Consider the following 15,179-nt stretch of genomic DNA (forward strand, 5'->3'; position numbering starts at 1 on the left):
CTGTTGGTGTCTTTTAATGAGTTTTGGTTTTAATCTAAATAATCTGAACTAGAAAGATTTGTTTCTTGTTAGAAAGCAGAATATTCTGTTCCCTGAGCACTTGCCGACAGCTGCGAGTCAGAGAAAGAAAGGAGCTCAAAGGCATTTGTTTTCAGCTAAAATAAATACTTCAAAATGGTTTTATTTAAAAAAAATCCACAACAGCTTTGGTTTATATTCATCTTTGTTTTTTATTCGCCTTCACATCAGTGATTTACAAGCAAATGAAAAGGTTACAACCACAATAAACCAACGCGGAGCAGTAAATTCGGAAGTCTGTAAAAACACTTGGCAATATTTAGTGAGATACAACCAAATTAAGGGATAAGGACAGGGGACCCACCTGGAATTTAAGCTTCAGGTCCCCAAAGTCAGTGTCAAGCTGGTCTTTGAGTGCCTGGTTTAAGCAAACTCAGGTCACTGGGTCTGGGTGAAATGGAGCCGGTTCCTTCTTAACAGTGAAGCTCAAGAAATAAGAATTATTTTACTTCAATTGTAAAGATAAATAGTGGCAAAACCTGTTTCTGTCACTGCTGGTGTCATGTAAAACAAGTGTTTAGCACATGATTTTAATTTTGAAGATTTTCCCTTTAAAAGTGACTTATTTTTTCTTCATTTTTACTTTTAAACAATTCTGGGAATGGGGTTCAGTGTCTGTCCTTAGGAATCTCTGCTCAAGGCTTTTCCCCTCAGCTCTTATTTTATTTGCTTTGCATTTGTCACTTTGACTGTGCTGCTTTCCCAGCTTCCTCCAAAATTCTTTATTCCACGGGACCACTCTGGAGAATAAAAGCCAACCCCCCCATTTAGGCATCTCTTTAAATTACAATGTAATTTACATTACAAAATGCAGGTGGTTTCATTATAAAATCAATCTTCCTTAACCTTTGAACGTTCCTTAGCTCAGGCTGTCCCATAGGAATCCTTCCCCAAGTCCTTCCTCTGCCTCGTGTTTCCGAAAACACGCGGCTCATCCCGAGCCAGTTTCCACTGGAAAAGTGTCCGGTCTTGGCCACTTTGCTGGGAACATTCTGTATCTGGGCAGTTCTTATTTACCTGGAATTCCTGGGACTGAAGTCATGGAGTTAGTCCACAATTAGTCACTCATTAGGCAGAGATTTCAAAATCCTTTTTCAACGAAATCTTTGGTCCTTGTGCCGCCCCGTGAGCCAAAAAACAACAATATAAACGTGAAATAACCCCCGTAAATATTCTCTCTTTAAAATTCTTGGCTTTTTATGAAAATAGACAATAATGCTGTCAAAGGATATGAAAACAGAACTTTCAAAGTCAGGAAAAATCCCCCCCTAAAATCGTTCATCTGACTTTTAGCACTGTTAGTCCTTAATGACCAGCACACACGATAAATTAGTAAAGAAATTTAGCTTTTGTTACCACTGAGTGAGGAAAAACTTGGAAATCTGCAGGAAATTAGCAGCTTATCATTCATTTTTGTTTCTGCCTTTGACATCTATGATGGATTTTATCTCATGAAATTTCAAAGCAAAATTACCCTCCCTTTCTAAACATCCTAAATCATAATTTTAAACCCGGCTTAGCTGGTGCCTGGCATTGCTCAGCCTGGTTCTCCTGGGGGTCCAGGATCTGCACAGAGAAGGACTGAGGCCAGAAATATTCGGAATATGGGACAAGTGTGAGAAATTTTGGGACTGAACACTCCGAAAAGGCTCTTTATTCCCACATAATTTACCATGATTTGTCTCCTTAACATCACACAGACTGAAATGTCCCTCACCCTTTTTTAGGTCAGGTCTATGACTTTATTTTCCTTGGATCAAAACCATATTTAGACATAAAACCCACTTTGTTTGTCCTTCCCTTTCAATCTGAAATCGAATTTGCAGCCGCAGTAAAAACAATAAAACTCATGTTTGCTTTTCCCCCCCTTTTCTTTTCCCCCTCCGTGATAAATTTGGTGTATTTTGAATTTTAGCTGCATATCTAAAGTATTCCATTGGAAGCTTTTGAAGGATAACATTGTTTTCAGTGCACAACTGGCTGCTGCTCAAGGGGTTTGAACTGCAGGAATAGAAATTTGGTGTTTATCATGATGTGCTTTGGAACTTCCATTTAGAATTAAAGCAAATTTCTTGCATTTTTAACTATTTCAAATTGTTTCTCAATACAGATATTTTCCTCTCTAAGTTCTTTTTACACCAAAAACTAATTCTAGTTATATGTTGCAGAATTGTCCTAAACTAATATTTCAGCAGCATAATGTCTGCGTTTCTCAGCTGTTTATCAAGATATAAATCCCATCCACTGGATATAAATCCTGTCCCCTGTGCCCTACATATTTGATTTTTAATTTTATTTTTACTTTAAAATTTACATGTATGTTTTCATTATTCTATTTATATTTTTATACAAGAATAATAATATAATAACAATAATATATAACAACTAGATATATAATAATAACTAGATAGAAAACAATAACTATATAATATAAATGGAAGATATATAATGATATATATAAAATAACTAGATATATAATTAGGACTAGGTAGAAAATAAGAACTAGATAGAAAATAAGAACAAAATAATAATAATATTAAATATAATAATATATAATAACAAAATAATAATAATAATAATTATTATTATTATTAAATGACATATATATATAATGTAACCATTTTCCTGTGCCCTAAGGCATTAGAAATCCCTTCAGGAATGGCAGCAGCTGTTTTAGGGACTGAGATCTGGAATGGTTCAAGCCCTGATGGATCTGTAGGAGCTGCTTTGTGCTCTCACAGGGGCTCTTTGTCCATGGAGCTGTCCCGGGGCTGGGAATGGCCTGGGGGGACTCTGGAAATGTCACCACAACGTGGGTCCCAAATGGCAGCACATTTTCCCAGGGGCAGGAATGAGCCCTGTGAGGTTTTGTACCGAGGGCAGAAATACCAAAGGTTGCCAGAGGTTCACACTGTGGGGTTTCCATTGGCAGCAGTGCTGAGCTCACCCAAAAAAGTTGATTTTTTTCCCTTGAGTTGCCTCTTGACATTTTGGGGGGTGTTAATCCAACATTCCCGACAAACCCAGGGTGAACCCCTCGATCCAGCAGGTCAGGAGCCAGGACAATGCTGGGCTTTGCTGCTGCTTGGGAGACTCAGGGATTCCTGAAGGGAGAAACAGGGGGAAAACCCACAAATCAGATGCGACTTGAAGGGGGAAGTTGGGAATGTGGTTGTTCAGAAGTGACACAGCTCAGCTGAATTCCCGGGGGTTCGGGTCGGCTCCCACCAGTGCAGAGGAAGAAAATGTGGGATTGTTGAGCTCCGAAAATAAAAATGGGAGCTTTGCTCCTCTAAAACGAGTGGGGAGATGGACTCAGGGATGATCTGCCCATCCAGCTGTGGGACAGGATAGGACAGAATTCCATGGTCTTCCTCAGCTCCCATTCCCATCTCTAGGGACACTCAGAGAGTATTCAATTAAATTAACCCCCAGTCAGTCACATCCAGGATGTTACTGTATAAAAATGGCCAGAAATTTTCCTTTCCATGAAATCTTAAATTTTTCCCAATTGAATTTTTAATTACATTTTGAATTAAATTTTAAATTGTTCACAGTCAGAGACTCCCAAGCCTTTAAAAAAAGTTTTCCTGCTCCCTGTTTGCCTGCTCCATTCTGTCTACCATCATTTAAACTTCAAACTCAAATTATTAACTATTATTGTTCTTTTTATAACACTGACCAACCATTCTCTGGGATGTGCAGGGGTTTATTATTTATCCCCAAAGATTTTTTAATCTGACTACAGTTAAAAGGGGGGAAAAAATTAAATTTATCTTTTCCAGTGCTGTTTCATTCCTAATTTTGCCAGTGGTTTATTTACTGTACAGTGCTTTGTGTGATCTAATTTCTAAGTGAAAATATGAAAGGAATTATGTCCTGAAATACACAGGAAAAAACAATATGTAGGTAAATAAAAGTGTCAGAGGGAATCCTTGGTATAAAGGTGTAAATCTCCTTGGGTAGGCTTTTACCTCTTTCTTTCCCTTGCTTTTATCTTCTTGATATTACAAATGCTTAAATACCACTTATTACCTCCTTCTTAAATTCCATATTCCCCTTCTCTCCTAGAAAGCATCAAAAAGTGTGAAATTTGGATTTAATGGGGGTTGTGAAATAATTTGGATTTTCCTCTGGGTTGTTCCAGAGGACAGTGTCGGAACCAGGAGAGGAACAGGCTCCAAAGAACGCCGGGGGTGTTCAGAAATTATAAATATTTCCAGAAATACTATTTTACATATTTTAAATATTATAAGTATTTCCAGAATATCCTTATTATCTGGGGATTCAGGGTCAATCCAGGTGTGTGTCTTATTAATCTGTTTTTTTCTGGAGTCTAATAAATTGAATTTCTAAGAGGAAAAAATAGCATGTTCTGTGTTAGACATGAAAAAAATGCTTTTTATGAGCACATGCTCTAAGAAATCTTTACATTAATTGTGTCTTGGCATTTTACACTCCCAAGGCAGTGTCTGAAACCATGTGAGGGCTGGAAGTGCCATAATTTGTGTCAGGACCAGAGTTGATCAACTCCAAATGTGGGGTTTTTTATTTCCTAAAATGCTGAACCCATTCGAAGCCTTTATTCCTCTCTCTGAGCAGCCAGACAGAGAGTCAGGCTCAGGCTGAGGGTGTGGAATTATGGTGTGAATAAAAATCTGGGAATCTGAGGCAGAATAATTCATTCCTTAATGGGCTGAGGGAGGAATAACTTTTACTGCCCCTCTTTAAACATCTCAGAAATCCCTGTCAAGGACCCTCCCTGTGCTCCTTCCCTCTGGGATAACATTATCAGGTTCTCACTTTTATTGCTGCCCCACTTCTGATTTATGTTTTGCTCATCAAAGCTGCCAAAAGATGATGGTTTTCTGTACAATTATTCATCTTTTATACACAATTATTCTTTCTTTGTTCAGCAGTTTCCTCTGCACACTCCAGAGGAGTCTCCTAATTCACAATTTTCTTACCAGACATTTGTACTTCCCAGGGATTAGGAAGAGGAGAGTTTGGAGTTGGTCAGGGAGAAGATTTCCACCTGATAGTTCCTTCCTGACATTGTGAGAAAACCACATTTTAAATGGCTTTGCTTGAAGAACTCGGGGTTTGATTGCAAAAAGAAATCATTTTAACCTTCTAAAAGCAGGATTTTCTGCTGCTCTGCTGAGCTTTAGTTCTGGTTTCCAATCTGTGGCCACACACACACACAGGGCCTGGTTTGGGTGGGATTTTCCCCCTCCTCCTCTTCATTGATAGAAACTTTTCAGTGGGTAGAACATTAGTCAAGTTGAGCTTAATTTGTACAAGTATTGCTGAACACAAATATGTGCTTCTAGCATTTATTTCAGGTTATAGACTAGTTTTACATTATCCCAGCTGGGTATTAAAGGGAGTTCCAGAACTGGCAGCATGTTGGGGAAAAGCAGATGTGGACTCTAAGAAAACAATCCTTCTGGGTCCCGGGCTCTCCTTGATGTCTGCTTCGAATTCACACTCCATATTCCAGGGAAAAAAATTGAGAGGGGTTCAAAAATGCAGCTTAAAAAATGCTAATGCTGATGGGAAAGCTTAATTTCCCTCTCCAGATTGCATTTGCATCGATGTTAAAGACCTTTGGCTGCCCCGGAGGCTCAGCTGGTAGCAAAATATATATTTAGGGAGAGTCAGAGGGAGGGTCAAGCACAGGCTGTTGGTGTCTGGGAGCTCCACATAGGTGAAACTTTGAGCTCTACAGCAAAGTTGGGATTTAGGGCTGGAACTGCTGGGCTGGTTCCTCTCATTCCATCCCACAGCCGTGGATTTCCCCGGACACGAATGGGGAAAAGAAGTGACGGCACAGAACCTTGGAGAGATGCTCTGGAAGGGTAGAACTGCCCTGACAACACACATATGGTTGGAGTTCAATCCCCAGGGGAGAACAGGCACTCAACTACTGTGCCAATTGTTTTCCATCCCCAAAGCAAAGAGATTTTAATGATTTATGGCAGAACAGGGTGGATGTGTTACCTAATGGGGTTAGAATGACTCGATGCAGTTTTCTAAGCAGTGCAGGAAGTGAAAGGGATAAACAAATCCCTTCTTGTTCCTCTTTTTCCCATTTCCAACAGCAGAGTTTTGGTTACCTGCTAAAATAGTAGTTTCTCTGGGAATGCTTTCCCGTGCAGAGCTGGTATGTGGAAGCAAAAAAAAAAGAAAAAAAAAAAAGGATTTTAAAAATCACCACTTTAAAATTATTTAAAAATCACCACCATCATTTTAACATTATTTAAAAATCATTTTATTTGCGTTCTCAACGTGGAATGTAGCTGGCAACCCACATTTTTTAAGGGTTTGTGTAATTCTTACATGTTGGGCTACTTGAGAAAAGTAAATAAAGGAGGGAATTAATCCAGTAACCAGGAATTCATTTGGAAAATTGGGAAAGTATCATGTGCAGCTCCATAACTACACAACTTAGGCAAACAAAGTGACACTCTGGTAGGATTCATTTTCATTTTATGACTTGAAATTAGAGAAAGGCTGTTTGCATCATCCCAAAGGCTGCTGTGAAAGAGGCACCAATTCCCAAGCCTTTCTCCAGGGGATTGGAAACATTTGGCCACTTAGTGCCTGGGCTAAAGGGAAGCACATGTGGAGCTCCAGTGCTGAGCAGCTTCTGGTGCCTGGAATGATGTGGCTTTAGGTGGAGAAAATATATATAATTCATGTCTTATCTGTGAACCTTGGTGGAAGTCAGGGGGTGGTGATTTGTGGTGGTCTGAGGTTATTAAATCTGTCAAAAAGATGATAGTTTTAAAAATGACAGTGCATATTTGTAAGGACATCCACCTCCATGGAGGAAATCCATCATCTTTCCTAATTACTTTTCTTTGGGAACTTTTTTCTGAAAAAAAAAATGACATCAAACATAAGATTTGCTGAGGTGGAACATGATCTATAACATTTAATATCCATCCCATCTGCTCTTGGTTTGGTCCTCACTGGAGCCCACGGAGCAGTTCACAGCAACACTTGCCTTTTCAGTGCCAATAATTGAAATAAAGTGGATAAAGCTTCTATTATTTTGGATTCTTTTTACGTGAACTTTCCTAGGAGATAAAAGCCAAGATTAGAGCTATAGTTGGGTATTTTAATTCCTTTCCTACCGATATCCTGTAACCTTTTGTAGGAGTATTTGGAGAAGTCCAGGTGTTCTGTCATATGTTTTCCATTCTAAAAACCAGCCATTTCATGTTTATTTTTAGTCAAAATTCTGGAATTCGTGTTCCCCTTACACAAGGACATATCCACTAGAACATGAAGAGAACTTCTCGTGTCCTGGTGTCTCCCAGCTCTGTCATTCCTGCCATGGGACTGGGGGGAAAAGGGAAATTAAAGGCAACAGACAGTTCCAAGCTCTGGATGCCTTCCCTCTCTGTGAAATCTGGGACTGTCTTCCCTTAGGTGGGGGAAAAAACCCTGAGGGTTCAAATGTGCTCTTTAACTTGTTCAAGTTGCCACGTTTTCTTGTCCCTGGGATGTTTTTTTCAGGAATTACATCCACAGTGGTTTTTTTTTGGTGCAAGTTTCTCTAAGCAACTTATTAATGTAATTCAGGTAATTCTCCAGAGCACTGTTTTCTCATTTAAGTGCTCTTTAATTGACAAGTCCTGGCTTAGAACTTTCTCCAGCTGCTGATTTATAGTCCAGGCTGCTCGCTGGGGTTGTTCCTGCCATCCTCCTCCTGCTTTTCCTTTGAATCCATCACGTCCTTCTGATCCTGATGGATAGAACTTGAGCTGGTTACATCATTCCACAATTAAAGTGGAGGAGGGAGAATATTAATTTGTTTCTCCTTAGGACTTTTCCTGAGCATTGCAATCCTAGAACTTCTCTGTCCCTCTGTGGACGAGCCGTTGTCGCTCGTGCTTTTTTTCCCCATCCATATTTCTCCAAGTTAATGGGATCCTGCCGTGTACAGTAGGAGCAGTGTTTTGTTACCCTGGCTACAAGAGTCAAACTTTCAGATGTTATTTTGCTAGAACTTAAAAAAAAAATCCCTGCCAGTTATGATGTAAACATTTGCAGTTCCCCCTAAATGCCTTTTCTTTCTGGAATCAAAGTGAAATCACCGTTCCGAGGGCAAAGTGAGGAATTGGTTTGGACATTTGAAAGCAAAAGAACAGCTGTGTGTGATTCTGGGAGATCCTCAGTGATCTGCTCTTCCTATTTTTAAGCGGCATATTTACTACCAGCCTCATTGGAAGGGAAGGACCTTCTCATCAGCACTAAGAGTCCAAATCCTCCTTTAAGTTTTTTATGAAAGGGTTGGATGCTCCTTCTGCTGAAATTGCCTCAAGACTTGAGCAGAATTTCATAGTAAATGCTCAAAGTCCTTCAGCATTTCTCCTGACCTTTTGTTTTGAGCATAACTAATTCCACTAGGAATTGGAGCCTGGAGGATGGGCCCAGCAGGGTGACATTTAAAGCCGTGTTTACATTTACTGAAGTAGCAGGGATTTGCCACAGCAAAATATAAAGGGAGACAGTCCTTCAGAAGGGAAGGATCCTCTCCCTCTTGGCTGGGTTATGTCACAACAGCAAATTTCCCACAGCCAGATGCTGTGTGAGTCACGTTCCTTATCCACTGGGGTGACCTCTGGCCGTGCTGGTCACTTGGAGGAGTCTGTGTCACTCGGCTTTCACTCCTTCCTTCAGCTTTTGCACTCGGCAGCTCCACTTCAGGAAGATTTCTTTGACACTGGAGTATTTTGCTCTGAACTATCCAGCCATTTCTTAACAGCACTCAGTTGTGCATTGAATAAAACCCAAAAATAACATTCTGCTGGAAAAAAAACATGGAAGCCAAAGCTTCTTAAGTACTACTCCAAAGAGTGGATTATCGTGGGGAGATGGAACTGCCCACTCCGAAAAATCTTCCTGTTGGAATTAGTTCCTTGATTTTACCCTACTTGCTGATGACACTGAGCTGTTTCTTCACAAAATGTTGGAATTATGTAGATTTGTGGCTGCCCCATCCCTGGAAGTGTCCAAGGCCAGGTTGGATGGGGCTTGGAGCAACCTGGTCTAGTGGAAGGTGTCCCTGCCCATGGCAGGGGGTGGTTTGTAAGGTCCCTTCCAACCCAAACCACTCTGGGATTCCATGATTCCATGAGATTTGAATAATATTTACTGTTCTCAGATTGAATTAACTCCAGAGTTTTTACAAGCTATAACAGAACACAGAAGGCTGAGCAGAAATGCTTAGTTATGTATTTCTGACTCTTTTTTTCCTTTCTTGCCAAAAGATTATGGGGATATATGGAAGAATTTTGGGTGGATTGACTACCTGGCAGTCCCATTGCCATATGTGTGTGGAGTTCATGTGATATGATCCATGGGTTCACCAGAGAAGAGATTAATTAACCAGGGAGGGTGGGCATGAAATACCCAAATTCCTAATTCAGGGAACTCTGGCAGGTGCAGGGACATCAGATCACCTTTTGTGGAACAACTGACATCAGACTGGGGGTTGTTTTTGGGAAGTTCAGCATCTGAGAAGAGCTGCCAGTGAACCCCAAAGCTGTTTGAGGAGTTTCCATTTCACTGAGAGGATCTCGGTACAAAAGCTGAGTCAGATGATCCAGATTTCCTTCCTTCCAAACATCCCCCAGGATTTGATACAGTGAGTTTAGATGAGGTAACTCCTCTTTACATAACCAAGTCACTTTTACTGAAATTACATCTGCTCTCAAACTGCCAATTAAGTATAATTAAGTCTTGCACATGTGCTGGTTTAAAGTGGATTTTCAGTGAAACTCTGGGTTTGGTTTTGGTGTATTTTACATCCTTTTTCAAGGCCTGAGCTCATCCCTACTAGAAGTCAAAGGAAGGGCCCTGCTTGGCTTCCTTGGGATGTGACCCCAAAGCATCTTGAGACAATCCCTCTTCCTTCCATGACTTTTCTTTACATCCCTGTCTGTCCATCTGGGATATTGAGTTAAAATCAAATGCTGCTGATGACCATGTGAGCTTCCTACACCCAGGATTTCCTGTATCTCCTTGTATTCAGATCACATGATGCAAAGCTTGATTTGGACTTTTATTTCTCACTAATTAACTTGGCATCCCTTTCAGCCTGTAAAAATTCCCAGATAAAGTTTAAATTACCCTGATGATGTTCAACACCAACCACTTCTCAAGGAGCTGGTGGGCTCTTGAGGGACCCTCACCTTGCCCTCGAAGAGGTGTAGACCCAGTGAATGTCTGAGATACCTTTAATAGCTTCACCTTTGTCTCTTGGTGTTCACTTAATTTTACACAGGTTGTATTTAACCTGGACAGAAATAATGAATATAAAAATATTCTGTATTTTTAAATACTGTATGTGGAAAAAAATGGCTTCTTTTAGCTGGGCTGTGTTTAGGAAAAGCTCAGGGGGGACAGTGATGGTGAGAGCAGGTGCTTTTTAATACAAGATAACATAATCTATATTAATTTGATCTTTTTCTGCACCTTATGTTTTGCAGTTTATTTCCCAAATTAGATGTGAACAGTTTTCAAAGTCCCCAGAATATTTTATTTGTGTTTTTCTTTCTTTGTTTTGGTTTGATTGTGGGTTTTTTGTCTGATTGGTTTCTTTGGAGTTTTTCTCTGGGGTTTTTTTGTTTGTTTGTTTTTAAAAAAAACCTTGTGCAGGGAATGTTCATAAAGATCAGGAACCTCTGCCACACTTTCCCTTTCAAATCTCCCCTCAGTTCCTCACTCAGCACCTCATTTTTCTTTGCTCAGGGTCTGTTACAGGATTTCCCTGATGGCTGCAAATCCATAAAACCCCAGTGCTGGGAAATATCGGAGTTTTGCTGACCAGAGTCACTCTCCAGAGGCAGAGACTCATTCCTGGTGCTCCCTCAGCCATGTTTTCCTTTGGAATCACCAAAAGGGACCTCTTGGGAAGGAAGTGGGTGTTGTGAAAGGACATCAAGGCCAGGTTGCACCTGACTTGGAGAAACCTGGTCTGGTGGAAGGTGTCGGGGGGGTGGAACTTTCTGAGCTTTGATGTCCCTTCCAACCCAACCCATTCCATAATTCCATGATTCCATAAAGATGCAGATGGTTTAAATCCACCAAGCCACACTTTACCATAACTGATCTCTCTCCACCCAACCTCAGCAGGCAGAAAAAGGGACATTTTGGTGCAGTTGCAGTTTGAGAGTTCAAACCCCAGTAGCTGTGGTTGTGTCCATGTGTTTCTCCAGGCACATTAAGGGAATCTGGGAGCTGACAGGGCTGAGCAGAGCTGTGGCCACAGCAAAGCAGCTGAGATGTTTATTCCTTGTTATACAAGGAAATATTGCCCCTGATAAAAACACTCTCTGGAGTGATCCGTTTCATTTTTCCACCCTCTGTGGAGCTGAAATCCATTTCACTTTTCCTGCCTGTTATTTAGGGAATGTCAAGGAGGTGCTCCCAGTTCTATGGCTCTGCAGGGGGTTCCCTGATGAGGTTTTGACAGATTTAAGGGCACTTTTTGCACGGTTCAGCTCCGAAATGCACAGCAGGGACAGTTCCCCTCGCTCTGAACTGCTCTGAGTTGGGCTTTTATTTATGCTGAGTTTATTTTGGTATTGGCACATTTCATGTAAGGAATAAATTGCAAATTTAGGTACAAGTTTTTGTTGGATAAGGGAAGGTCCCCAAGTAAAGCTTTAGGATGTAGATCAGTAAATTCCCAGTGATATCAGCTTTGAGAGCAGTTGATAATTTTTATTTCGTTTTCAGTTACCTTAATTCAACACACTTTTATTTTAAGAGAAATTAATTAGAACATTAATTAAATAAAGTACTGTTTTTAAATAAAGTTCATGTTACCAGAGCTGCTGTCAAACCCTTATACCACAAAACTGTATATTGAATTTACATTGTAATATTGTACTATTTGAGGATGGATGAGTGAAGCAAGTGTCCTCCACGCTGGACTTATTTCCTTGTGTTGGGTCTTGCTCTGCTTCATCAAGGGAAATTAAGAACTACAAAATTAAACTTTTGGACTTGAGTCTTGGATTTTTTTTCATACAGCTCCATTCTTTTGGCTCTGCACTGCCTGCTCCAGCTTCCTTAGGGAATGCCAAGCTGTTGGAGACCTGGATTAATCTAAACCTCTGATGTTTTCAAAGAACTTACTAATTTTTGATACTAAACAGTTTTTGAGTTCTGGACCTAAAGACAGAGTCTAATTGCCCCAGATAAACTCATCCATGAGCCTGTAAATCCACTAAATAAATGTTTTGTTGGCAGTAAGATGGTTTTAGTCTTAAGGCTTCGTGAAGAAAACTTTAAGACTGGAAAGAATCAGGTAGAGGGACTTATCTTTTTGGAGGGAAGGTGTTTATCAGCAGAGCTGCTTATCTTTTCAAGGAGCTGTGTTTGCTGTTTGAATGTGTTTTGCCATCAGTGCCACAGGATTTTTAGTGAACCTTCTATAAACAACCACTCAGCAATTCAAAACCTCTCTTTATTTAAAAAAAAAATCATATTTTTTTGCATTCCTGCAGTAGAAATGGGAAAAAAGACACCACATTCTCGGAGTGTCTTGGTTTTGAGCCTTTTATGAGTAAGCAAATATTTGTGCTTGCCTAGATCAATAAAAGGGCTCACAACAGTAGCAAGAAGGTGTTTTAAAAGGTTCAGAAGTGTCTTTTAGAATGTTCAATCTGGCAAAGACCAGCCTGAGGAATGGGCCTGCTTTTGGTAAAGAATTTCCAGCTATTCTGAAATATTCATCTGGGTTTGGAATTTAAAGGCTTAAGTTATGAACTTCCAAAAGAATAATTGTCAGTGATAAGTAAAATCAGCAGAGGGTGTGATATGTGTTGAACCATGCTTGGAAACTGTTTGAATAATTTTGGAAGAAACTGAAAGAAGGCATTAAATTTTAATCTTTTGAAGAAAATTCTATTTCCTGCCCTGGCAGTTGAATGTTGAATGGGAACAATTAGTTATGGGATAAAATGAGCTTGACATGGAAAGAAAGGAGGCAGAGAAGGTGGCTGGTTTTCATTATTAAGACTAATTTTATTAAGTTTTGTATGGCAAACATCTCACTGAAGAAGGGATGAAAAACAGAAGTTTGGGAGATCAATAATTTGCATGTCCCAAACCATCAAGAGTTTGAGTGATAAAGAGAAAAAAAAGGGAGAGAGAGGAGGTAAAAAACCCAAAGAGAAAGGCAGAGATTCAGGTCAGTGGGATGACACAGTTGGTACAATCATAGAATTCCAGAATGGTTTGGGTTGGAAGAACCTTCAAAGATCATTTAGTTCCAGCCCCATGGGCAGAGACACCTTCCACTATCCCAGGTTGCTCCAAGCCCCATCCAGCCTGGCCTTGGACACTTCCAGGGATGGGGCAGCCACAGCTTCTCTGGGCAACCTGTGCCAGGGCCTCCTCACCCTCACAGAGAGGAATTCCCTCCCAATATCCAATCTAAACCTCCTCTGTTTCTATTTGAAGCCTTTTCCCCTGAATCTGCTGTGAAAGGGAGTTTTTTTTCCAAGTGCTCTGGAAGGTCACTGGCAGGTGAGAACGTGCAATAAAACAGGGAAGCTGTTGGAAATTTTTGGTTCTGTTGGAAATTTTCGGCTTCGTTGTTGTAAAACAGTTTCTATGTGACAAGAACGGGGGGATGGAGCTTAAAACAACCTGGTCTAGTGGAAGGTGTCCCTGCCCATGGCAGGGGGTGGAATGAGATGAGCTTTAAGGTCCCTTCCAACCCAAATCATTCCATGATTCCATGATAATGGGGTTGTTCAGTCACTCACAGTCATTGTGAACTTTATAATTCAGAAATAAATGAGAAAAAAACCCTTTGAAGACCTACAGGTAATGAATAGAGATGTGATGTGATCCCAACAGCCTGGATCATTCAGTTCCAACACTAACACCGTAGGGTGGGAGAATTTTGCTCACTCCTGTAAAAACAAAGTGTAGCATCCTTTGCAGTTTGATGCCAACTGTATCCCAGAACACCCAAGATCTCATAAAATCCTGAGCACACCCCTGAGGTCATTTATTGGGGTCGCCTCTTCTTGCCTCCCACGCTCCCCAGAGAAATTGTGGTCCACCCCCTCCTCCATGGCCACCCACCCTCAGATCAGCTGAGAAATCAGACTTTGGGAAGCAAAACCTTTGTTAGGAATGTTATTTTTGCTCTTTGTTCTCCTGCCTTCCTTTGAAAGGTTCCTTTTGTTCGCTGTGGGTCAAATGCTGTAGTTTAAAAATACATCCCTCATGGCACAAAGAAATGAAATTAATATTAATTAATGTGCCTATTCTAGCTGAATGTCAAAAATGGCAGTGGGGACTTGTCATTATTTACATACAGGTATTTTATTCTGATCTGTGTGTCAAGAAGTAAATTAAAATTAATCTAAAAAAAAGCATGTTTTTAAAAAGCACTTTGAGATGGATCCACTATCCTTTGGTTTTGAAGCCTTTGGGAACTTAGGAACTGTAGGAACTTAGAATTAATTAGTAATTCTTAAATCTACACCTTCATATATGACACAAATATAAACATTGCTCTAATAAATGGTCAACACTGGAATGCCTTTGGCTGTGAGAAGGAGTATCTTGGATTTGGGCCTGTTTATGCAGCAGTAAAATGTTACTCAGTGACATCCCTGTGCACTACTGGTAGTGTCACTCTCATGTGACCTGTCAGTCTGTCCCAATTAGTCTTTGTTATTATCATTAGCATAATTATGAATCCCAGAAGGCGAAGTGGATTGAGCACCTTATGTGGGAATCCCCGTGTTCCATGTCCACGTGGCTGAAAGCAACTGGTACTGATGGACAAGTGGTTTTGGGTTTCTTTTTAACAGTCTTTGGTGTTGGATCTGGTTTGGTTCAGGAGGTTACAGACACTGAATGACTGAGGTTTATATATATCTATATCTATATATCTATGTATATACGTAGGGTGTACTTTAGAACAATTTGGTTGCACTGGAAAAGATATGTGGAGCCATTTTTGTTGTTATTATTATCTATAGTAATAAAACAATATAAAAGTAGCTGGTGTGGTTATTATCTGTAGAAATATAGGCATAAAAATAACACTTAGG

At 40.2% G+C, this 15,179-nt stretch overlaps 1 protein-coding gene across 4 annotated transcripts in view; it reads left to right on the top strand.

Annotated features, from left to right (window-relative positions):
• Window positions 1-15,179, top strand: part of BANP (BTG3 associated nuclear protein) — a 123,702-nt gene that overhangs the window by 104,758 nt on the left and 3,765 nt on the right. The window lies entirely within an intron of this gene.

Source organism: Chiroxiphia lanceolata, chromosome 13, assembly GCF_009829145.1.
Source record: "Chiroxiphia lanceolata isolate bChiLan1 chromosome 13, bChiLan1.pri, whole genome shotgun sequence".
Taxonomy (NCBI): Eukaryota; Metazoa; Chordata; class Aves; order Passeriformes; family Pipridae; genus Chiroxiphia; species Chiroxiphia lanceolata.